The sequence below is a fragment of the Epinephelus lanceolatus genome, chromosome 6 (genome assembly GCF_041903045.1).
Source record: "Epinephelus lanceolatus isolate andai-2023 chromosome 6, ASM4190304v1, whole genome shotgun sequence".
In the NCBI taxonomy this organism is placed as follows: domain Eukaryota; kingdom Metazoa; phylum Chordata; class Actinopteri; order Perciformes; family Serranidae; genus Epinephelus; species Epinephelus lanceolatus.
Genome location: NC_135739.1, coordinates 47,562,722 through 47,586,916, shown reverse-complemented (window position 1 = coordinate 47,586,916; position 24,195 = coordinate 47,562,722). Strand labels below are relative to the sequence as shown.

General features: G+C 42.5%; 1 protein-coding gene across 13 annotated transcripts in view; it reads right to left on the bottom strand.

The window, feature by feature from the left end:
* The window catches only part of ptprfa (protein tyrosine phosphatase receptor type Fa), an 888,655-nt gene extending 866,666 nt beyond the window's left edge, over positions 1-21,989 (bottom strand). For 12 of the 13 annotated variants that reach the window (XR_013491747.1, XM_078169090.1, XM_078169094.1 and 9 more), the window contains exon 1: positions 21,351-21,989. The gene's annotated coding sequence lies outside the window, so the exon portion shown is untranslated. The remainder of the gene's footprint in view (positions 1-21,350) is intronic. The other variant, XM_078169097.1, reaches the window with a different exon arrangement.
* Positions 21,990-24,195: the final 2,206 nt, after the last annotated feature.

Below are 24,195 nucleotides of genomic sequence, written 5' to 3'. Positions count from 1 at the left end.
GCGCTGCTCATTTGCATAAAGTTCAGCTTCTCTCAACTTCTACTTGACGCTCTGGTCACTGGTATCACGCCACTCGCTGCAGCCGACGCCCCTGATGCCCTTCGTAGCAAGCGTACATTGAAAATGAATGGCTGCCGGCCGCTTATAACGCTCATGACGCTTTTGGTGTGAATGCACAGTTAGATGGAACTGTGATCCTGACAAAGAAGCACAAGTTTGCAGTCAGAGTCATTCAGATAGCTGCAGTCAGAACATTATACCTATTGAACTCATCTGCTTCTGACAATGGAAATCCTACTGATGTAGGACTCTGAGGTTGAAAAGTGTGGAGGGAAAGTTAAATCAAAATACAAGTTAATTCGTACCACTATTTGCACATTTACTGAGTTATTTTTAAAGTAAATACAGCATCCTTTACAATAAAAAATAATTGCTTTAACATATTGTATGATTATTGTGTGTGTATGTATTTCTGTATAATAATCTAAACTGATAAATGAGGAGCATATAACATTGATCTGAGTTAAACAGTTGGAACTTTAACATACAACAAATAGCTGAAGACTTTTCATATCACTGTCTACTGTATACTAATATATTTTTATACATAGTTTTCCACAAAACCATTTGAAATTATGTAACTGGCATGTAGAGTTACTTTATATTCCATTAAGAGTAATTACAGTGAGAAGGATTGCCACTAAATATAATGCCATCATATTCAACCCTACTGACAAACTGAATATTGGATTACTCTGTAAAACCTCAGATTGTACTCACTGATTTTGGCACAGACATAAATTGTGGGCTGTAGAATTCAATATGAAAATTCTTCAAGGTACACTTATTTTGTAAATTTGGCTATTTATGTGTACTGATGTCCCTTAATTTTTTTTTAAACCGTATGGCTTTAAAATGGAGAAAGTCTGTTCACCACTTTGTACTTTGTGTCTTGTTTTATTGCATTAATAATATCAAGATAATATAAGACTTCATTAATCCCACACCAGGAAAATTCACACATTGCAGTAGCTCAAGAGTAACACGTAATTTATAGTTCTGCGTTGAATCGATGCGTAGGTTACGGTGTAAGCTGTACGACGATTTGGAGCCTACGACGTAGGCTGCACGTCGATTTGGAGGCTACGTCGTAGGTTACGGTGTAGGCACCTCCCCAGAATCGTCGCGGTGACGCAGACCTCTGGTTTGTTGCTGTATACTGACACCAGTTTAGTTCACAGATAAGAAACAATAAATTGTGAAAACAGTAAAACCTCCACTAAAATAGCATTTAAAGTCTTGTGTGTGATTTATCCTTCAGGGATTTCTACTTCAGGATTTATCCAGGTTTCATATGAGAAGAGGGAAAGATTGCCGGCCGCTAGGTTAATCAATACAATGTAAAATGCCATAGGCTTGTGCTAATAACGTTAGCATGTTGTATTTGTTTAAAAACTGTGTTTAGTACAGGACAGTTGTTTTGTCGGTGAACCTTGTGAGTTGTTATGGAGCCAAACTGTGTGCCGTTACCTTCGTTAAATGTTGCTGTTGTCCCTGGTTTTATATGACAAGAGGAAAAGAATGCTAGTTGCTAGGCTAATTTATACAATGTAAAATGCCATAGGCTTGTGCTAATAACGTTAGCATGTTGTATTTGTGGGGAAAATGCGTCCGGATTAACACAAGTGCTTGTCTGTGAATGCTGCGAGTGGTAGTGAAGCTAATTTGTGTACTCGTTTTTCAAATTGTTACTATTAAGCCATGTTTAATGTATGTTTTGAATCAACCAAACTTAACAGCACTTCACAGAAACCTCTGCCGCCGACTAGTGCTTTGGAGGTGTAACTGCAGAGTGACGCAGACACACCACTTCAGAATTAAAAATGCTCACAACGGCATAGGCGACATGTGTAGGCAACGTGCGTAGGGTCAATGCACGACCATAAATCCCCTTTAAGAGGCAAGATACAAAAAGCCATAAAAATGTCTGAGTGCTTAAAAGGGATAAAAACATTACAAAAATACAAATAAGATCAAATAAAAATAAAATAATCTAAAATGTATATACACTATGTACACCTTTCATTTAAAGAGATACTGTATGTCCATGATTGATAGCTGCACAGGACAACTGAGATGCACACATGGTGTGTAGTACATTATTGTAAAGATATAAAAAAATTGCCTCAGACTTTTTTTTTGCGTCTGAGGTCGCTGCAGGGGTCTGGACCAACCCTCCAAATTGCACCACCCTCCCTTGCACGATGTAGCCTGCAGCACCACTTTTACTTACGGAAAAATAATAATAAGATGTATAATAATAACTAGAACTGCAATCAGTTATGAACGGGGTCCAATCAACCCCGCGCAACTCGGCCTCCACGCCCCATGGAGCCCATGATAGTCGGCCCCAAAGGACAATGGGCTCAGGGCAGTATTCACCGTAATGGGAAGTGCATTGGAAGTACTAAAGACTGAATGCGTTTGCTGCAATAAGTCACGCCAACTTTGACCAATCATTACCAAACTTTGCAGCTGGCTTCAGGACTGTCCCCACATCATGCTCACCAATTTTTGTACAAATCCAATCAACTTTTATGAAACGTGATATTTCTGGGTTTACAGCGTCCACTAGTGGCCAATTTGGGCCACATTTGGCACAGAGCCTCTAAACGACTTCTGGAACAAGTGTGTTAAGTGTCATATTAATATAATTTAGTCTGACAAAAATATGCAACAATATGTGTATTTTACCTTTTTTTTTGTCATTAATAATTCGCACATTTTTTGACCGGGCAAAATACTTTTGATAACTTTACATCAGGTCCATCTTGAGAGTTGACCTGCCAAGTTTCATGCAGTTTGGACAAAATCTGTAGGAGAAGTTCGAAAAAATAGATTTTGCAGTTTTTGCCATTTTTTGTGGGAAAAAAGTTAAGCAGAAGTGGGCGTGGCCAGGGACACGTGAGGCAGCTCTATTCACGGAATACACGGATATAAGGCATTTGAATGTGAGACATAATTTACATGCCAAAACACACTGACCTTGCTTGTAGCGCCCCCTGCAGGTGAACATACGTACGTTTTTTGCATCTGAGGTCCCTGCAGGGGTCTGGACCAACCCTCCAAACTGCACCTCCCTCCCTTGCACGGTGTATCCTGCAGCAATACTTTTACTTACGGAAAAATAATAACAATAATTAAAGCTGCAAGCAGCTGTGATAGGGCCCTCGCTCTCCCGCGCCACCGCAGGGGCCAGCAGCATGCATAACTGAAGTGGACATGTGAAAACTTAGAGTAAGTTAACCGTGAGATGAGGGACACTCTGGGTTGTCCATTCCAGATTGAGAGCTAACTTAAACTCTGGGTCAGTTACCATGATGTTGGTGTTTATCAATATAAAAATATGGCATTCCCTGTTTCCACACGGGGGCGCTATGAGTTAGAGTGAGTCTAGGAGGCGTGCAGGGCGGGGCTCTTTGCCATGTACAGAAATTTTGAAGCAGTTAGGATGAAGTATGTGGCAGAGAGAGTTGCTGGAATATGCATGGCGATGCATCAAATATGGCGTCGCCATAGCGGCCACGCCCCTTGACGTACAAAAAAAGCTTTCAATAACTTTTGATCCGCATGGACTCAGGGTGATCTGTACCGAATCAGAAGTTGATTGGACAAAATCTGTAGGAGTTTGTTAAAATACAAGGTGTGGAAATCACAACAGCGCGGCCAAAATCAAAATGGGCGACTTCCTGTTTGGAGTAGACCATTGGTGGCAGACTTTTTTGTGTGTCTGGGCAACTTACACATATACAAATTTTCATCTTCCTTCTCCAAAAAAAACCCTATGGGGAGGGTTTTTTGAAAATTTGAAAGGGGAGCTATAAAGGCATTTTGTCGCCCCCATGGGCGACGCCCCTATCAGATGTAACAGCTCGCCATTCTTGACCTGTGTATCAATGTTCTTGAGGATATGAGGTCGTTGAAGCCATCAAAAAGCCAAATGTATTTAGTGGCGAGGGATCGATAGTCACCACGCTGCCACATGGACACCATTAGACGTAGCTTCACAGCGTTCATAAGGTAGCTTCACCAACTTGTTCTGCATGCATTAGAAGTGGAATGAAGTTGATGTGGTCAAGTTTGTGGCATTACTACATGTTAAAGTAAAAACTGGTCACTTCCTGTTACCACCTGAAGCTGCTGAGATCAAGTATGTGGGCGTAAGGCCCGTACGAAATTCGATGGTACGAAAACGAAAAGTTGCCAAAATTTGTCACGCCCTAGCGGCCACGCCCCTTGACGTAGAGAAAAGCTTTTAATACCTTTTGATCAGCATGTTCTCAGGATGATCTGTACCAACTTTGAAGTCGATTGGACGAAATCCCTAGGAGGAGTTCGTTCAAATGTAAGTTGTGGAAATCGTCGTAATGAAAAAATTCAAAACAAAATGGCAGACTTCCTGCTGGGATTTTACCATGACGTTAAGAGACTTTTTTGTGCGTCTCGGTATGATACATGTGTGTACCAAATTTCGTTTGCCTATGACAAATTAAGCCCAATGGGGAGGGTATTTTGAAAATTTGTAGGGGGCGCTATTTCGGCATTTCGCGCCGACCATGTGCAACCGCCCAAAAATATCGAATTTCGGATGTGGCCGGACGAATGTGGAAAGTTAGAAGCATTTTCAAATTTGGGAAAAGGCCGAAATTGGGACACGAAATGTCGCAAGAATAATAATAATAAACAGCACGATTTCAATAGGGTCCTCGGACGACTTCGTCGTCGCTCGGGCCCTAATTAAAGCTGCAAGCAGCTGTGACCGGGCCCTCACTCTCCCGCGCCACCACGGGGGGCCAGCAGCACGCATCACTGAAGCGGTTATGTGAAAACTCAGAGTAAGTTAACCCTGACGTGGTGTGACGTTTCATCTTCGTACTAAAATTTCAAGGGGGACTATAGAGGCATTTTGTCCCCCCCATGGGCAACGGCCCTATCAGATGTAAGAGCTCGCCATTCTTGACCTGTGTATCAATTTCGTGAGGATATGAGGTCGTTGAAGCCATCAAAAAGCCAACTGATTTGGTGGCGAGGGCGGCGTCATAGCCGCCACACCCCTTGACATAGAGAAAAGCTTTTAATAACTTTTGATCAGCATGGTCTCAGGGGCTGAGGCTGCTGAGCAACCAGGGGCTGCGGGGAGACCCAGAGCAGGCATTGGTGGTGTAAATGTGGGGCTTACTGGCCACTTTATTAGGTACACCTGTGCAATCTAATACAATCCAATACAACAGCTCTGCCACACATTGTACGTTTACAAAGCTTTTACATTTTCAGCTTTTGTCAGAAAGGTGATTATTCTACTTTATTATTTAGGTCGTAGTGGGTGGTGTTGGTGTACTGGAGTGCAATATATTTAAAAGTGTTCCACTATTAACAAAAAAATAATTTGGGACCAGGCTACAAATAGGGGCAGGCTACTGTTTGAAGGAGGCTTTTAATAAAAGAAAAAAAAAATCACAGCCAAATTTGAAAATACAAATACTGTATTTTTTTTAAAATTGAAACAGCAGAAATATTTATGTAAACTTGTCTTTACAGTAATTTTTTTTTCTAGTATTACAAATAAAGTACTGTATTATTTACAATAACAAACTTTCCTTTAACAGTAAAAATAGTTTTTGGTGTTTTTGTAAATCACCACTATTTACTATTTACTACAGCACAGTGTACTAGTTGTCCTGCCTTGAATCAGTGAATCATCTCATTCTCTGTCCCATCTGCAGCCACCGTGATGCCACACATGTTAGAAGACAACATGCCACAAATTAATTTGAAAACTAAGCTACATTCGTAATTATGACTTCTATCTCACATTTTTGATTAGGAATGGCGATTTTTTTCCATTACTGGCAAAAATGGGCTTCCATAGATAAAAAGATGGTTACGGTAAAAATATCAGTGCCAGAGGCGGTCCTGGCTAGTTTTACGCCCTGGGCGAACCATCCCTCGGCGCCCCCCCAACTCCCCAACCCCCCACCTCTCCCCACCCCCCACGGTACGATACCAGTGAAAGTATCACGGTTCTGAGTAGTATCACGAAACCACGGTAAGAATGAGGCAGATGTGCCTTTTGTCATTTATAAAAAGATAAATCACTTTTCTATAATACATAACTGATATTTCAATGGAATAAATTACTTATTGACTTATTCATACTTCAAAAACAGCATCAATAAGTGATTAACTCTATGGGCCCTAGGAGTTTTTGGGGTATTTTTACTGCCTTTACTTTTAAGCTCATATCACAGTCATTATAAAGGCTACATACACATGCAATATCTTGTTGTTTTTTTTTCAGGACAATGTGGGCTATCCAGATTTGCCATCATTTCATGTCCTTCTATGTGCCTGTATTTTATATTAATTTTTATATCAATGAAAAAAAAAACAAATCCGTGTTACTAAATTCTTACATTTTTACATGTATCTCAGCATAGCAAGTTGGAAAATGACATATTCTGCCATATCTGAAGAGGGGAGACTCTCTGGAATCTGGCAATATAAGAACCATGATCACTCTTCGAAGTGCAGACCACTGATGGATTGGGGGGCTTCATAATGGGGCAGGCTATGGGACAGTGGTGTCCTGTAGCCCTCCATGCTGCCCCCCAGCCCATCCTTATCTGTCCTCCAATTTTAAAGTACCACATACACCCACATCTTGTGGGACAGATGGGAACAGGTTCCAGGTGCCTTATGGCTGCACGGGCTGCAGGACAGCAGTGTGCTGTAGCCATCAGCCTTGCCCCCACCTGTCTCCTATGTCCCTCAATTTTAATGCACCACATCACATTTATGGGCACTCACATTCACACTCACGGTGTAGAGTTAATGTTTCTCCGTCAGGGATCAGAGCCAGGGAGCCCATTTACATCATGGTGGTTTGGCTGGGTTTCCGGTGTCTGGGGGGTCCCGTGGCCCTGTGGCGGGTGGGCCGGGTGGCGCCCTGGGGGCTCTGTGGGTTCCTGCCAGAGTTCTGCCTCCTGATCAGCTGTGGTTTTTGGGCCCTCTGCTAGGGGGTCCCGATGGGGGATTGACTGCTCGTGGCGGTCCGCTCTCTCCTGTGTGTTGGTGGGGGCCCATCCTGGGGGGTTCGGGCGGGGGGCCCTTCGCAGTCCCCTGGATCCCGGTGCGCTGGGGCCTCCTTGCCTGCCTCTGGTGGTCGGGGGTGGGTGGTGGTTGGGGGGGGCGGGGGGGGGTCCGCGTCGGGCGGTGGGTGGGCGGGCCCTCCTGCCCCGCCCGTCTGGGGTGTGTCTCTGGCTCTCTGGGGGTGCCGGCCTTCGCTGCCCTGGGTCCTTGGGCCTGCGTGGTGTCCTGCGGCCTCTGCGGCTCCCTGGTCTTGGGGTCTGGGCGCTCCTGCGGTCTTGGGGTGCCATACCACCCCCCTTCCCCCGCAGGGCTGGCCCTGGACCCTGGTGATGGTTTTCATGAACACATTGGGAGGGTTCAAATACACACATGCATGTTCGATACTTCAGCTCTGTGACGCATCGCAAAGAACCGATGGGATCACTCCAAAGGGGCCCACTTGCTTCTCAAACCTACCACACCGCGCTGGCAACTCTTCTCTGCAATCGGGCTTTCCCCCTCCGCCAAGACTCTCATATTTTTGGTGTTCAGTATAGACTTCTCTTTTGTTTTTGTTTTTCAGTACAGTACAGTAGACATGTATATGTTTATTTTTATTTTTGATAATCTGTATGGAGCACAACCACCTCAAGGCCACAATACATCAGCTACACTGCCTGTTTCTCCTCTGTTTGTTTGTTTGTTTTTCTTCCTTCTTCTCCGCATTCACTGTCGCTATATAACTCAGGAGTTAAGCACCTGCCCCTCAATCCCCCCTGCTTGTTCCTTACTTTCCCCCTGACACACTTTGGTGTATCACGGCCTTCTCTGGCTCATATTAGGAAGTTTTTTCCAATAAAGGCTGATAGGCTAGTCTCCAGGGAGGGTGGGTGACGGTCACAACCACGCACAGTATAGGTATAAAATACTTGACTGCAAGATTAACAGTGCATCAGTCTTCATAAGAAGCTTACACCCTTTTTTGGCGCTAAGCTACGAAGACCAATGCAGACAGGTAGAAAAGGAAAAAAAAAAAAAATGTATATATATATAAGAACCATGATGCTGGGACATTCTGTCACTTCACAGCTGTCCAAAACATGTGGTTTGTGCCAGGCGGACATGATTGCCAGTATTTTTTCATTATTGCAAGAAATTCCATTGACTCATTCACAAGTCAAACATGTGTTTTATCTGAAAGAAACATGCAATATTCACATCTAAGATCATAGAAAAATAGTCAACCAAGTGCAATGATGTCCTTCAAGATAATATTTGCCACTTTGTTTGCGGGGGGGGGGGGGGGGGGGGGGGGCACATGTCCCCCTCAATGTATATGGTGACTACGGCCCTGTCATTCATGCATAATTAGGCTGCAGTTGTCTGGGTGCGCAAAGGTGAAGTGGCTGGTCTTGTCATACAAAGTTTAATGGAGTGTCAACTGGACAATATGGAGATATTTGCATCTTGAAAGCTGGACTACAAATGTGGATAGACAGGGAGAAACACATGCAACCCTAAGACGTGGTAAGATACAATATTCCTCACTATATGAAGTGACTGATAAGAAGATCTGTATAATGGATTGTAAAGAAATTCATCAGGTTTTTATTTTGTAGACAATTAATCTATATTTATAGCATGATGGGATGACAGCACAATGATGTGTGGTATCATTGGAAAGCTCTGCTCCTGCGCTTTCATGTGATATGCGTGGTATTTCTGTGCAATGCTGCATTCGCGAGTAATCCATCCAAGAGTAATGTGTGTGCAGAGCTGTATGAAAGCTCTGTTATACATCATTTTAGTGTAACTTTATGGTCTTGTAGGAAAGCTATGATTCCACTGTTTCACGTGATATGCGTGGCTTCTCGCTATGACACACGGTCACGGAGAAAATCCACAGAGAAGAACAGGTGTGAATTTGGACGGACTATGCGTCGTCACAAACTCAGTGCTTTGGTTATAAATTATGTCGGGCTCGGTTCAGGTTTGAACAGAAATATGCGGCTGTGCCACACTCTAACTCACACACACAAACACATGGAAAACCGGACATTATCAGTTTATAAAAAAAACCTGGACGCCCCGGACGGGATGTGAGAAGTGGACATGTCCGGGCAAAAGAGGACGTTTGGTCAGCCTGACGCCGTTAACGTTACCTAACACAAAGAGAAATGTCAACGGCTCATTTCTTCTCTGACACGCCACATACCTGTGTTCCGCCACGGCTCGGTTGTCCAGGTACTGGGCAGTCATGACACCAACGAAAGAGGAAATTACTGGACCTGGAGACGGTAAGCCGTTATCTTGCGTTTGTCATGTTCCCTCCTTTTGTGAAGGTATTGTTGCCGTCCTCTGCATACCAGGCGTCATATGCCCCGCAGCGTATTCCCCCGACATTTGTTCAGAATATTTCAAAACGTCTACCTTTAAATGAACACTGAAGTTGTGTCTTGTCGCCATCTTATCTGTTTACAATCAGCTGAGAGTGCGCAACTGTGCATGTGCAGTCTCTTGTTTTTATGTCGGTAGCGTCAGGGGCAGCCAAAGACCACCTGGTGGCAAGATAGTTATCTACCAGCGTTTATAAACAAAAGAATATTGGTCATGGCCAAAATAAAGATAAAGATAGATAATGTACAGTTAATGCGTTCAAGGTCTTCTGACTCTTTAAAAGTTGACATGGTGTCTGTAGCTCAAAGTATGAGGTACAAGAAGAGGTTGAAAGTTGATGAGTTTTGAAGAAGATTTGAAGATTTTCCAATTTATTTCCATTCACACTAATTAGACTGCCACCAGAGCGCCACCTATTGGCCGATTTGCACCGAATTTTGCACAAACCCTCATCGGGCCATGGAACATAATTAGCGAAAGTGTTGTGGTAATCTGACTGTATTTGCTCCAGATATGAAAGACTGTCTGTTTTGAAAACAATATGCAGGAATTTGTTGTTTTATATTTTGGGTATTTTTTGGACAAACAAAATTCTTATAATAACTTTTGGTCAAGACGGTCCACAGATGCTTCATGCAAAGTTTGGTGCAAATCAGTCAAATCGCCTAGGAGGAGTTTGAAAAAATAGGTTTTTCATTTTTCGCAATTTTGCAAATGGAAATTTAATGTAAAAGTGGGCGTGGCTTACATCACACAATTCAGCTGAATTCAGGGAACACTGAGATGTAAAGTTTCAAAACGTGTGACATGTTATGTGGGAGTTGTGGGCCAGAAATGCTTTTGCATTGAAAATAGTGCCACCTGCTGGTCATTTTTGGTGTGTGAGTTACAGGGGCCAGTCTATACCACCCCTATCAATTTCATTTCCATAAGTGTTATGGTGTTGGCACAGTGCCAAATATTAAGTTAGACTGCCACCACAGCGCCACCTAGTTGCAGATCGGTAACTTCTTTTTCAGATATCCTCAGGAGGGCATTGACAATAACTGTTCTAAGTTTCGTGTTAATCCGAACAACCAATGTGGAGACATAAAATATTTCAATTTAAAGAGCGCCACCTTGTGATCATCGCCTGACATTTTGCACAGAGCCTCAGGGGCTCATGGGGAAGTAGTTCACTGAGTTTCATGTCATTCGGACACACCATTGTGGAGATATGCAACACTTCCTGTTTTGTACCAAATCTGCAGGAACCTCCTATTTAATAACTTGAGTATTCTTTGGAATATCAAAATTCTTTTAATAACTTTTTGTCAGAAGAGTCCACAGATGATGTGTGCAAAGTTTCATGCAAATCAGTGAAATTGCCTAGGAGGAGTTCGAAAAAGTAGGTCTGCGTCATTTTGTGCATTTGCCAAAAAAAAAACGGAGGTGCAAATGGGCGTGGCCTATATCACGAGATTCAACACAATTCACTGAATGCATGGATATAAGGTTTTTGAATGTGCCATAAAGTATGTGGGAGTTATGACCCAAAACGCACTTTCCTTGATTACAGTGCCACCTAGTGGTGGAAATTCAGGACGACAATAGATTATAAAATTTTTCGCCAGACCAAACGCGTGTGCCAAATTTGGTGAGTTTTTGAATTTGGGAAAGGGGCCAAATTGGGGATTATATTCTCTGAAGAATAATAATAATAACTAGAACTGCAAGCAGTTATGAACGGGGGCCAAGCCCCCCCATGTGACTCGGCCCCCGCGTCACGCGGAGCCCATGGAAGCTGTCCGCGGAGGACGGCGGGCTCTGGGGTGTGTCATTTAAAATGTGGAAGTTACAGGCAATACTGCCTTTGCATCCGTTATAGCGGCACCTATACACGGATTTGCAATTTGGCACAAAGCCTCTGGATGACCTCAGGAACGAGTGACTTAAGTTTGATGTTGAAAGCATCTACTTTGAGCGAAATATGAAACAATGTGTGTTTTTTAGCTAGCAAAAAAGATTGTGTGGTTGTAACAAGCGCATTTTTTGGAGTACCAAAATTCTTTTGATAACTTTTCATCAGACACATCTGGAGATTCTATGTGCAAAGTTTCAGGCAGGTGGTACTTAAAATGTAGGAGGAGTTCGAAAAAGTAGGTTTTGGACATGTGGCGAATTAGCAAAGAGAATGTGCAGCAGAAGTGGGCGGGGCCTGTGTCAGAAAACCCAGGTCTATCCAGGGAACACATGGATATAATGTTTGAGAAAGTGTCATTTAAAATGTGTAAGTTGCAGGCAAAAACGCGTTTTCATCCGTTATAGCGCCACCTAGTGGAGTACGTGTGCAATTTTTGGTACGGAAGATCTGTGTCCTATTCTATATGTACCCTTATGTACCCTTGGCTGAAATTAATGTTTGTTGTTTATCTTGTATTAAGCCACGCCCACACTGACCAGTCATGACCACCTTCAAGATATGACCTCAGAATTGGCCCTACATCATACCAACAGAATTTCATAGAAATCGGTGCAGCCGTTCAAGAGATATAAACTTACCATATTTGTAGCGCCCCCTAGTTGCCAAAATTCGCCAAATTCGGCCCATACCCTCACAGTCTTATGCCAACCAATGATCTCAAATTTGGTGTTAATAGCATTTAGTTTGACCAAGATATCCAACAGTTTGCATTTTTATAGCTAGCTAAAGAAGTTTGTTTGTTAATAATTTGCGCATTTTTGGACCGAATAACATTCTTTTGATAACTTTAGATCAGGTCCAGTAGAAGAGTTTATATGTCAAGTTTCACGCAGATTGGACAAAATCCCAAGGAGAAGTTTGAAAAAGTAGGTTTACCAGTTTTCGCGATTTTGCGAAAAAACTTCCTAGGCGCAAGTGGGCGTGGCCCATGGCAAAGTGATTCAGCTCTATTCAGGGAAGCTGGGGATACAAGATTTTTGAATGTGCGACATACAGTGTGGGAGCTACAGACAAAAACGCATTGGCCTAGGTTATCGCGCCCCCTGCAGGCAGATATATATAGTTTTTTGCGTCTGAGGTATGTGCAGGGGTGTGGACCACCCCTCCAAATTGCACCGCCCTCCCTTGCACGGTTTAGCCTGCAGCACCACTTTTACCTATGGAAGAATTAAAATAAAAATCTTTACAAAAACAATAGGGTTCCTAGCACCGCTGGTCCTAGGAAACGCGTCTGCTTGCCTACGCGTTCCCTCGGCCCCTCGGGCTTGGCCCCCTAATAATTAAAGCTGCAAGCAGCGATGAACGGGCCCTCGCAGTCCACGCACGTCGGGGCATGCTGCCGTCGGGGGGCGTGCACCTAGAGGTCTTGTCAGCTGTAATAAATAAAAAAATAAACGTTATCTCTTACTTACATTTCCAGTATACAGGTAGGCACCCAACCCACGTATGTATTTTTCCAAAAAGTAGAAGCTGAATACATGCCCAATAGTTCAAGGTCTTCTGACTCTTTAAAAGTTGACATGGTGTCTCTAGCTCAAAGTATGAGGGACAAGAAGAGGTTGAAAGTCCATGAGTTTTGAAGAGGATTTGAAGATTTTCCAATTTACTTCCATTCACACTAATTAGACTGCCACCAGAGCGCCACCTATTGGCCGATTTGCACTGAATTTTGCACAAACCCTCATCGGGCCATGGAACACAGTTAGTAAAAGTGTTGTGGTAATCCGACTGTATTTGGTCAAGATACGAAAGACTGTCTGTTTTGAAAACAATGTGCAGGAATTTGTTGTTTTATATTTTGGCCGTTTAATGGATGATCAAAATTCTTTTAATAACTTTTTGTCAGGAGCGTCCACAGATGCTACATGCAAAGTTTGGTGCAAATCGGTCAAATCGCCTAGGAGGAGTTCGAAAAAGTATGTTTTTCATTTTTCGCGATTTGGCCAATGTAAAGTTACCGCGAAAGTGGGTTTGGCTTACACCACACAATTCAGCTGAATTCAGAGAACACGTAAATAGAAGGTTTAACAATGTGCGACATATTATGTGGGAGTTACTAGCCAAAAACGCTTTTGCATTGAAAATAGCACCACCTGCTGGTCATTTTTGGTGTGTGAGTTACAGGGGCCAGTCTTTACCACCCCTATCAATTTTATTTCCATAAGTGTTATGGTGTTGGCACAGTGCCAAATATTAAATTAGACTGCCACCAGAGCGCCACCTAGTGGCGGATTGGTAAGTCCTTCGTCAGATATCCTCAGGAGGGCATTGACAATAATTATACCAAGTTTTGTGTTAATCTGCCCAACCAATGTTGAGATATAAAATACTTCAATTTAAAGAGCGCCACCTTGTGGTCATCATCCGAAATTTTGCACAGAGCCTCAGGGGCTAATGGGGAAGTGGTAACCTGAGTTTCATGTCATTCGGATACACCAATGTGGAGATATGCAGCACTTCCTGTTTAGAATGAAATCTGCAGGAAGTTGCTATTTAATAACTTGAGTATTCTTTGGAATATCAAAATTCTTTTAATAACTTTTTGTCGGGAGGGTCCACAGATGCTGTGTGCAAAGTTTCATGCCAATCGATGAAGTTGCCTGGGAGGAGTTCGAAAAAGTAGGTTTGCAACATTTCGCAAATTTGCGCAAACAAATTGTAGGCGGAAATGGGCGTGGCCTATATCACCAGATTCAGCACAATTCACTGAACGCATGGATGTATATTTTTAAATGTGTGACAAAGTATATGGGAGTTATGATCCAAAACGCACTTTCCTTAATAATAGCGGCACCTAGTGGTGGAAATTCAGGACGACATTAGATTATAAAATTTTTCGCCAGGTGTCACTTATATTCCAAGTTTGGTGAGTTTTGGGGTATGTTCAGACAGTGAAAAATGCGATCATATGGGCAGAAGAAAAAAAAAATAAAAAAAAATTAAAAAAAAAAAAAATATATATATATATATATATATATATATAAATAATCAGGAGAAAAACAATAGGGACCTCACAGGTCTCCTGCTCGGGCCCTAATAAACAGCGCGATTATAATAGGGTCCTCACGGACGAGGGATCGATAGTCACCACGCCGCCACATGGACACCATTAGACAGCTTCACAGCGTTCAAAAGGTAGCTTCACCAACTTGTTCTGCATGCATTAGAAGTGGAATAAAGTTGATGTGGTCAAGTTTGTGGCATTAGTACATGTTAAAGTAAAAACTGGTCACTTCCTGTTACCACCGGGGGGCGCTATGAGTAAGGTGGGATATTAACATATCGGGGTGTTCGGGGCGGAGCCATCATCATGTCCAGCAAGTTTGAAGCTGCTGAGATCAAGTATGTGGGCGGGAGAGCCGTTCGAAATTCGATGGCAAGAAAACAAAAAGTCGCCAAAATTTGTCATGCCCTAGCGGCCACGCCCCTTGACATAGAGAAAAGCTTTTAATAACTTTTGATCAGCATGTTCTCAGGATGATCTGTACCAACTTTGAAGTCGATCGGACGAAATCCCTAGGACAAGTTCGTTCAAATGTAAGTTGTGGAAATCGCCTCAACGAAAAAATTCAAAACAAAATGGCCGACTTCCTGTTGGGATTTTACCATGACGTCAAGAGACTTTTTTGTGCGTCTGGGTATGATATATGTGAGTACCAAATTTCGTTTGCCTACGACAAACTAACCCCAATGGGGAGGGTATTTTTGAAAAAGCTTTGAAAATTTGTAGGGGGCGCTATTTTGGCATTTCACGCCGACCGTGTGCAACCGCCCAAAAGCATTTTCAAATTTGGGAAAGGGGCGAAATTGGGGCACGAAATGTCGCAAGAATAATAATAATAATAATAAACAGCGCGATTTCAATAGGGTCCTCGGACGACTTCGTCATCGCTCGGGCCCTAATAAACAGCACGATTACAATAGGGTCCTACGGACGACTTCATTGTCGCTCGGGCCCTAATAATAAAACAGCGCAATAACAAAAAGGTTCTCACGGACGACTTTGTCGTCGCTCGGGCCCTAATAATAATAATGATAATAAACAGCACGATTACAATAGGGTCCTACGGACGACTTCATCGTCGCTCGGGCCCTCATAATAAACAGCGCAATAACAAAAAGGTCCTCACGGATGACTTCGTCATCCCTCGGGCCCTAATTAAAGCTGCAAGCAGCTGTGATCGGGCCCTCGCTCTCCCATGCAACCGTGGGGGCCTGAGGCACGTGGGGGCTGTGGCGCGAAGCAAGAAGGGAGAAACAACCTGGCAGGAGCGAAAAAACGCAATGTTTCGTTCATCCACCAGGTGGCGCTACGAGCGTAACCAGATGTGGCCAGGTGCATTCAGGGGTGGACCCTCATCACACATGTGAAATTTTGAGGAAATCGGACAATGCATGAATGATTTATACCAAGTTGATGTTCCGTGGCGAAGGATGAAAAGTCGCCACCACCGCCACGGCAGCCTGCAACATGACAGAACACGTGTGTCACTGTGGAGATTCATCAACTTGATCGTCATGTGGCCACAAAATGGAGTTGATCAGGTCAGGAGCTTGAGGTTGGCGTTTGTCAGTGTAAAAGATGGCATTTCCTGTTTCTACAAGGGAGTGCCATGAGCAAGATTGCCTACGAGCATATGGAGGCGTTGAGGGCGGGGCTCTTATCATGTACAGAAATTTTGAAGCAGTTTGGATGAATTATGTGGGAGAGAGAGCTGCTTGAATAAGCATGGCGATGGATCAAAAATGGCAGCCACGCCCTTTGTGAGGGAATGGTTACTTCATCTGTCCTGTCATTCAAGAGGAAGTGCAGCATGGTGGTTCTTTGCCAAGACCAACAAAGCCACCATGCTGCACTTCCTCTTGAATGACAGGACAGATGAAGTAACCTACCCCAAGAATGCCATCTTCATCCAAGATGGGAACGCCCTCTTTCATTCCCTCACAAACCTGCCTCCTACATTTGGAGCAATCTGCCTGCATGTCCTGGACCAAATGGTGGCCAAGAAGCAGTTCATCTTCTCTACTGATTCCTACCAGCCTGACTCTATCAAGGCACAAGAGAGGCTGAGGCGTGACTTCTCTGAGAAATTCATAGTGAAGGGTACGGCCACTAGGAAACCCCAGGACTTTCTGGACAATGAGGAAAACAATCGGCAGCTCTGCCAGTTGATGCTCAAGGTCTGGGGGAGTGAGGAAGCAACATCCGGGCTGGCGAAGTGCGAGACAGCTGTTCTCATCGTGGAGGGAACAGCTTATCAGCTAACGTCATTAGATGGAGAAGTAAGTTGATTGATCCATACCTAGGAAACTTCAATGAGGTCCTGTGTTAGCAAATTGTTTGCCAATAATATAAGCTACCATACATTTGAGGTGTTCTGTGCTATTTCAGGTTGAGGTCATTGAGATCCATGCCCTCCAGTCAGACCAGGAGGAGACAGACAGCCGGGTTGTGCTCTATCTGCATCATGCTGTCAAGCTGGGCTTCAAGTCGGCAGTAGTGAGGACCCCGGACTCCGACATCTTCTTCATCCTCCTGCATCAGGCTGACACCATCAACCTTGTCATCTACCTTGACACACAGGCAGGCACCATCAGCTGGTCAACGTCACAGAGTTGGCCACCTCTCTTGGGCAGCCGTACTGCAGCACCCTGCTCGGCTATTATGTATTCAGTGATGAGGACTGTACCAGCACCTTCAAGGGCAAGGGCAAGGAGGCACCACTCAAAAAGCTCCAGAAGAATCCCAAATTCCAATAGGCTTTCAGGTTGGTGAATGAATTTTTAGATAATTTGGCATGTTATGTATATTGAATAAAATGCAAGATTTAGAAAGAGCAAACTTTGCACTTATCCCAGCAATCTTTTCACAGTCAGCTCAGCGATGAGGTCGGCTATTATGTATTCAGTGGTGAGGCCGAAAGTGCAGGAGCTGCTGGAGGGCTTCACATGCATGATGTACAGTCAAGCACGTGAGACATCAGTTAACCTGGTCAGGAGCAAGATGCTCAAGAAGATTGCGGAAGAAGACGAGACCCTCAGCTGCAAGTCGAGAGTCGATTTTGCTCGCCTGCCCCCCTGCCAAGACTCACTCATCCCCCACATTCAGAGAGTAAACTATGGCCTGTTACAGACAGGCAGCTGAGCCGATCTTTTGGAGGCCTAAGCCATATGATGAGGGTCAGGGGTGGGAGAAGAAAGAGGGAGGGATTTTGGAGCCTGTCTGGTCTTGTGGACCAATCCTGCCCCCATCTCTCATTGACCTGTTGGCTGCTGGTGTCATCAGTGATGATGATGAGAGGGAAGTGGATGAGGTGGAGACTGATGAGACTGATGACGATGATAATCAGTGAAACAGGGTTTTGATTACTTTTGCCTTTAATTAGCTAGTATTATCAGATTTCAATCTATGTCAGTTAGTGTGATTGCCATCCATTTGATGACCTTGCATTGGATAAGAGGATTTTGCAGGAAACTACTGCAAAACAAAAAAGCAAAAGTTATATTGTTATTAGCCTAAAATGTGTTATTTTCCTGTTTTTCACCAATAAAGAGGGGTTGTACCATGTCAGTGACCTTTCCATGTGATTCCTTGTGTCAAAATTATATGAAAAAGTGGGTTAATTTATCTTTGTATATCGTCTGGTTCAGGAGTTATGAAAATCAGTGTCTTTCGCCACTGGCGCGTACATCAATTCAAGATGGCCGCCAAATGAACCCCATGGGCCATTAGTTGACCTTGGCAACATGAAAAATTCTTAACTAGACACCATTAGGGTCCTAAAAAACAGGTTACAAAAAAATGCCATGCGGGTGCATGGGAACCTATTTCTCCTGCCCGACTAAATGAAGGCTTCATGAGACTCAGACCTAAATGCTAAATGCATCACTGCCCACCCACACCAACACACGCATGCACGCACGCGCGCACACACACACACGCACGCACACACACACACACACACACACGCACACACACACACAGAGTATTTTGACAAGACTCTTTTGCATCATATTTCTGTCATATCTCTGCACCAAAAACTTTCAACAAACATTTTAAGACATTCTGGCATTAGTTAAATGGTTGGCTCACCCAAAGAATAACCTTAAATGTTTTTGCATTTCCCTCTAGTTATATGTATCCAGGTAGAAAGTTTTGGTTTGACTTGTCCATGTTTGGAGATATCTGTCTCTCAGATTTCTGCCTCCATCACGTAAGTAAGGGTGTACTGTTTTTTCCTTTTTTTATTTATTTGTTTGTGGTGTTACAATTAAAAGCATCTCTTTCCAGAGACAGTCTCTGTTATGCTGGATGATGCCAAGACTTCACTGTTAACTGTAGGGATGTCCCAAACGAGTATTTTTCTAACGATTAATCTGGCGATTATTTTTTTCGAATAATCGACTAATCTACGATTAATTTTTCAATTAATTTAACGATTATTTTTTCGATTGTCCATTATTTTTCCATTATTTGATTAATGAGGCAATTTAAACAAAATGGAAACCAAAACATTGTTTATTAACATTAACATTTATTGAATCATTAGTATTTCCCCTACCATTATATTAGCTAAAGAGCCTATGTTATTTATCTTATGTCATTTCTGTCTTTACATGCCTTGACATTCCTAAGACACAACATCTCTTGAGACTAACAAGGACACTTGGTGTCTGAGCTTCCCTGGCTCGTAACCTTGGTTTATGAAAAAGTGGGTTAATTTATCTTTGTATGTCATCTGGTTCAGGAGTTATGAAAATCGGCGTCTTTCATCACTGGCGCGGACATCAATTCAAGATTGCCGCCAAATGAACCCCATGGGCCATTAGTTGACCTTGGCAACATGAAAAATTCTTAACTAGACACCATTAGGGTCCTAAAAAAACAGGTTACAAAAACATGCCATGCGGGTGCATGGGAACCTATTTCTCCTGCCCGACTAATTAGGATGAGAAGAACAGAACATGCACACAAGTACACTCACACATACAAACACACACATGCACAAACTGCCATCATACGTTCCCAGTTTTGGTATTCAGCTGATGCATTTATGAAAGTGGATTTACAACATGCACAACACAACCTCCTCTGTCAGCATCTTGTCGTGATTCCACCTGCTTTCCAGCCTCCCAGCCTTGTTTTTGGAGCCAATGAGGAACAATTAAAAGTAAGGCTTTGGCTTCAACTGGCAATGTTACAAAGTACAGACCAAGCCAGAAATCCTACTATCACCTTAAGAACATCAAGGGTATATTATCAAGGATAAAAGGACTCATGTGTCAGCAGGATTTGGAAAAACTTGTCCGTGTGCTTATCTTCAGTAGACTCGACTACTGTAACAGTGTCTCTCCAGACCAATCCTGTCGATCGATCACAGCTGCAGCTGATTTAGAACACTGCTGTTTGAGTCCTCATTAAGACCAAGAAAGTTCTGAGGTCTTTGCACTGACTTCCTGTCTGTCAGAGAATCGATTCCAAAATACTACGGTTGGTTTACAGAGCACTGTATGGTGTCGGGCCCAAACACATTTCTGACCTTGTGCTACACTTTGAACCATCAAGACCTCTCAGGTCTTCAGGGATAGGTCTGCTTTGTGTCCCCTAAACATGGAGAAGCAGCATTTAGTTTCCATGCACTACATATCTGGAACAAAATACTTATCTGTTTGTTGCTGCCTTTTATTAAATCACAAGTGCCTTGTAGCTTTTATCATACCTGTGTTAGCATATTTTAGCTCGTTTTTCTTTTCTATTTTCTAGCTCTTTAATGGTGTTTTTAATTGTATTTAAATGTCCTTTCATTTTGTTTCTTTTGCGATTTTTCTCAATGCTTTTTATGTTTTATGTAAAGCACTTGGAAGTGCTTTGTTGCTGAAATGTGCTATAGAAATAAACTTCGCCCTCACTTCTTTTCTCTCTATCTGTTACACTCATTCAGTCTGCCTACCTCACTAGGGCTCTGTCAAATCCAGGTAAACTGTCTTTCTTCTTCCTCTTCATCTTCTTCTTCTGCTTTATTGAGACATTTTTTAATTGTTGCATCTGGGGCAGCTCTTGCTTTGTTTATTCTTGCCTTAAAAAACTGCCAAAAGAATTAAATATTGAGTGCTAAGTCATGCAGTATATCTAGCTAATGATAAGCATGCAAACAAATGGGCTGCCACACAGACAACACAACAGAGCTGAGCAAAACCTCCAGTCCAGGACAGAAACACTCCTGACTCCAGTCCAGGACAGAAACACTCCTGACACTCCTGAAACTACACATATATTTTACATGGCAGCAAGAGGCCCACTCTATACACAAATAATGCATTCTAGCTTTATGAGTTTATTACATGGACTACAATAAAACATCATTAAAGTGGGCTGGTGTAGGCTTGCATTTTGAAAGCATGAATGTATTCATGTGTGTGTGTGTGTGTGTGTCCCATGCCGGTTTAACTCATTATGACAAACTCTTTAAACGTATGAAAGAGCACATTTTTCAATAAAACTTTTACAACTTAATGTTTATCTGGTGACGAATTTAGCCTATAAAAGTTTATTAAAAAAAAAAAACATAATCCCTATCTGGGATTATATGGCGAACTGTGGATCCAAGCGGAATGGCTATATACTTTTGCGGGCTATTAATGTATTGATTTTGAAAAGATTTGGGTGTTATGTTCTCTCAGTGGAGGCTGCAATGTCAGATGTGAGTGTTGACGGACTTGTGTGAATATGTCACAGAGTCTAGCATGCAGCATGTCCAGTCTGCAGGACGCTCCTTTGACCGTACAGCTGTCACAACTGCATCTCTGACACTTTGCACAGCAGAGCACTTAGAAACATGATGCACTCAACATCATCACTCACCATTTCTAGGCTTTCTTGGACGTTTGCATTTCCGAAAAGATGATGAAGACAAGAAAATCAAGGAGGTCCCCAAATTAGACACAGTAAAGGAACGAGTCTGCTAGGTCCTCCAGTCCCACATCACTTGCTCTGATCTCCCGAGGTGGAAAGGAGAAGCGGTCCGTGAGGACCGTCCGGTATATCTCTCAGCTGCCGGGACTGTGGAGTTTTTTTCTCTCTCAGTGTCGGTTAGTGTTCCCGTTCTGATCGCTGTATCCGTCCGCTCCCTGTCAGTCCGCGGTGGCTCCTCTCTGACAGCGCAGCATCCCTAAGATTTCCTCCATATACACCCTCGAGAGCTATCGGCCACATTCGGCAGTTTCCGGAAAAACTAAAGCGTAGTGTAACGCTGTCAATGACGCCCGTGCTTCTGTTGCAAATTTCCGAGTCTCTATAAATCTTATTTCTAATCCGATTAACAATATTGTAATGAGATCAAATGGTGCAAATAAAGATACAAGGTTGCGACACTGAGTAGGCTACAAGTTAAACTTTTCAGGACATCTGAGGTTTCAGCCCCAAATGTTTTATGAATACCCCCGGATCTAAATGTAGCCTATGTAGCCTCTCTCTCTCTCTCTCTCTCTCTCTCTCTCCCTCTCTCTCTCTCTCTCTCTCTATATATATATATATATATATGTATATATAGATACACAAATACTCAAGTACAAGCACCTCAAAATCCTCTAAATTTTAATTATAGCAGTTGCAAAGTATTCTGTTCTTACTTAATACTAATTACTAATGACTACTACTAAAGCCACAATTCATAATTAATCATTAAATACAATTTAAAAAACAGTTTTAAGGGTAAATAAGATGGCAAAGTAGGCCTATATAAACAACAACAACAACAACATCAAAATAGAGCTTGTTCATTGTTCATAAAAAACAGAGGTCTGGGCTAAGTCCTAGAAACGGGTTTTCACCCCACTGAGGTCTTACATTTAGCTTCCCTGGGATTTATGCTTCTATTTATCTAATTTTAACAATACACAGGGTTCCTGCAGATCCTTAAAAAGTATTAAAAAGCACTGAGTTCATTAATCTAAAAAGTAAGACCTTAATTGTTATTAAAATGTCATTCAAAAGTCTTAAATATGTTCAGACATGAAATGTAGGATTTAACGAATTAATTATAAATATATATGTATATTTGAGATTCTATTTTATGTATATATGTACGAGTGTGTGTGTGTGTGTGTGCGTACTGTATATATGCATCTGGAAAACACCAGGTATTCCCAGTTGTGCTGATATTCACTACAATAGCACAATCTCAAACTTGATATTGTTTTTACACAACAGTTCCACGAGCACCATGTGCTTAACAGTAATAGTCAGCTACAGATTATGATTTGTTTGCTCATTTAGATATTATTTTATTTACATAATCATTTATTTGGCTCCGACTACACAAATAGTTAATCCATTGATGGGACTGAAATGTTGCCTGGCACGCATAAACATTTGTGCACATTAGCATTAGTTAGCTACTTTGTGTAAGCTAGGCCTAAAGCCTGATTCATGGGCACTCAACACTTCGAATACATGTCATTTGACAGAATTTCCAGAACAGTCCACTACTTTCAACCTGTGCTTAAGCAAAAAAAAAAAATGTCCATGGTAACCAGAAGTCACCTGCGTTTTCTTTTACTCTCTGAGTCTATTTGTGTCACCTTTAATAAAGTATAATCTGGACAGACAGCTGTTTCAATGAAAAAAATATCCTGCTGTATACGTTTTTAACTTACAAACCATATCTGCACTGATTGATCAGCTCCCAGTCTGTCTGTGTGCAGCAGATCCCCCTTACTCACTACTGTGGGCAGGGACATAAAATCAATTAGGCTATTCAATAAATATAAACACTGTTTATTTCTTCCTGTAAAGATGACATGTGAAATACATATATATATACATATATATATATATTTATATATATATATATAAATATATATATATATATATATATATATATATATGTATATATATATGTTGTGATTCACAGAACCACATGTGATTATTTGTCATTTGGTAAAGTCTAAACTGGAGATTTAAAGGCTTCCCTCTCTGCATGCTCTTTGTCTTCAAACAAAGACAGCTATTTGACACCCATCTCCACAGGAGGTCTCACCTCACACCTCAGTGAGACACAAGTCTCACAACTTGATTGGACAGGACTTTTACAGTGACATGTGACTCTGTAATGTCACAGGCCTGTAGAAGGTCTGCTCCCTTCTAACAGATCCTGCTCTTGCTCCAACTGTGGAGCAGCACACACTTATTTCTGGCTGGGCCTGGACCAGCCCAGATGCTCAGACCCTTGCTTCTTGCCCTGAACCATCAAAGGGAGGGCAATTGATCACAGACTCTCTAACCTGAACCAGAAAGGTAGAGGTGCAAGCACAAGGTTTGCAACTGGCTTTCCAGCAACAAGGAACTAAGTGAGTTAGCACCCAGCGTCTAAGTCTGCAAGGACCCCGAGCAACTGGCTTCCTCGGATCAGAACCTTTGTAACAAGGACACAGCAAAGGCTGCATCTGGAACCACAACTCTCCCCAGCCTTCTTCTGCCAGCTAACAGAGCAGCACACCAACAAGTGACTCTTTCTTTCATCCATTCAAGGATCGGTAATGTAACAGCTGGGCATAGTTTATCACAGCTTTACAGGCTAAGCAAGACTGTTTAACTTGTTGTATATGATTTAATGCTGTCATTGAGTTATTGTTGTGATTGATTGCAGTTAGGTCATTGATTAGTTGGCTTCACCAAAGCTAAGTGTTTAGTTTGCTAATACTGTTCA